This window comes from Adiantum capillus-veneris, chromosome 13, assembly GCF_014529385.1.
Source record: "Adiantum capillus-veneris isolate H3 chromosome 13, ASM1452938v2, whole genome shotgun sequence".
In the NCBI taxonomy this organism is placed as follows: Eukaryota; Viridiplantae; Streptophyta; class Polypodiopsida; order Polypodiales; family Pteridaceae; genus Adiantum; species Adiantum capillus-veneris.
This window is the reverse complement of record NC_140943.1, coordinates 35,468,476-35,470,699: the sequence shown is the minus strand read 5'-3', so window position 1 is coordinate 35,470,699 and position 2,224 is coordinate 35,468,476. Positions and strand designations below refer to the sequence as shown.

Sequence of the window (2,224 nt, the reverse complement as noted above, 5' to 3'; positions counted from 1 at the left end):
ACTCCATTTTCCTACATGAGAAAATTTCTAAATCTTCTTGTGACGTTGCTGGTCGGCTCGCCGAGAGATACTTCATCAAAAGCAGCGGGCAGCGAGCAGCATGAACGTACGCAGAACTTGTCAGAAGCAATGAAGATGAAAATGTCTCGGTGGAGTGTGCTTTTGATTGTGCTGTGTTTGGGAGCAGCCTGCCAGGCCGCAGACGTTGATGAAGGCACTAGCGACGTTGAAAACCCCGACAGTACCGGCGCGGCAGCGGCCATGTTTTAGTCCTGGATGCCTCCAACTTCTCAAACGCCATAACGCAGCACGATTTCTTGGTGGTGGAGTTCTTTGCCCCCTCGTGTATCCACTGCCAACAACTTGCCCCCACCTATGACAAAGCTGCCGCCCTCCTCCAGGACCACCATCCCGCCATCGTCCTCGCCAAAGTTGATGCCACCAATGCCGCCAATCAGGCCCTTGCCATTGAGCACCATGTCGGTGTCATCCCCACCTTGAAGATCATCCGGAATGGCTCCGAGCGCGACTACAAGGGCCCTCGCACTGATGCAGAAAGTATTGCCTCTTACCTCAAGAAGCAAGCTGGGGCCCCTTCTGCACAGATAACCTCTGTTGAGGAAGGGGCTAAGCTCCTGGATGACTCTGAACTTGTCGTCGTAGGCGTCTTTCCCTCTTCTGATTCTGAGGAGCTTGAGAAGTTCATCTCAATTGCCAACGAGCTGCGGTTCAGTTATGAATTTAAGTACACTTTGGATGCCAATTTTTTGCCCAAGAATCCCTCTGAGCAGAATACTATCAGCGGGCCTATCGTCCGCGTCTTGAAGAACTTCGATGAGGGCTTTCATGACTTTGATCAGTTTGACGTCGATGCTTTGAAGATATTCCTTGACAGAGCGAGCATTCCTTATGTGGTCTTGTTCAACTCTGCTCATTCAGAGTACCTGTCCAAATTATTCGAAGATTTCGTGAATGATGGCAAGGTCTTCTTGTTTGTGGATGCGAAGAATGAAGGGGTAGAAGACGTGAAAACTCTGTATGGGGAGCTTGCAAAGGAGTACAGGGGCAATGGGCTGTGGTTTCTCATGGCCGACAACGAGAGTGGACAGAAAGCCATGGATTTCTTTGGAGCTAAGGAGGAGAATCTGCCATCCATCGCTATTGCAGGAGGCGATGACAAGAAATATATGCTGGAGAAGGTAGACGCTTCAAACATGGCGGCATGGCTGCAAGACTATCTCAATGGCAAGGTTCCAGAGTTCTTGATTTCAGAGGCAGTGTCCAAAGAGAACCACGAACCTGTCAAGGTCGTGGTTGTTGATACTCTAGACTCTCTGGTTTTGAGATCTGAAAAGAATGTCCTGTTGGAATTCTATGCCCCTTGGTGTGGGCATTGCAAGAAACTAGCCCCAATTTTAGAAGAGATAGCTTTTATGCTACAATCTGATCCTGATGTTGTCATTGCAAAAATGGACGCGACTGCCAATGACATCCAACGCGATCTGTTTGAGGTGCAACGTTATCCAACTATCTACCTGCATACTGCTTTAGGGAAGGTGATTGCATTCGACGGTGATCTCACCAAGGATGGCATCATTGATTTCATTAACAGTCACAGGGATGCTGGTAATGAGCAAAGCACTGCCACCACTACTACTGAGCAATTGGAAGTAGAGGAGGACCAACTCAAAGATGAGTTGTAGGACTCTCGTGTTTTTGGGTTTTTGGCAATGCTAAAACATGCCTTGGAGAAGAAGAGAGATAGGCCTACATTCTTTTGTATGAGTATTTTGAGCTTGCAAAGGATCCCTCTAGTATTCAATGGGCCATGCAAGCTTCTCTTGTTTTAGAATTTCTTCACCTTCTTTTTCTTATTTGAGAAAGTCCCAATGAATTTTGGCTTTGAATTGAACTCGAGTATATTCTCACAAAAACACCTAGTTTAAGTCTATTGTAGACCATGCCGATTGTTGAGGATGTGACTCTTTTGGGACCTTTTTTGGTGTGGATTCTACCAGGAGAAAAAACAAGTGCATGTGCGGTGGCATTGCTAGAAGGATAGTCTTCAACACACTTAGAAAATACAGAAAGGTAATCCCACCAGGTTTTAGGGCATTGCATGCAGAAGGACTGAACATGGTAGAAGAAATTGGAGAGGATGTTGAGGAAGAATTTCTTAGAACCAATTCATTAGTGGTACCTATCTTTGAAGTGGATGTGCAAA

General features: G+C 46.6%; 1 pseudogene; it reads left to right on the top strand.

Annotated features, from left to right (window-relative positions):
* Positions 1-230: 230 nt before the first annotated feature.
* Positions 231-1,844, top strand: LOC147443804 (protein disulfide-isomerase pseudogene; annotated as a pseudogene).
* Positions 1,845-2,224: the final 380 nt, after the last annotated feature.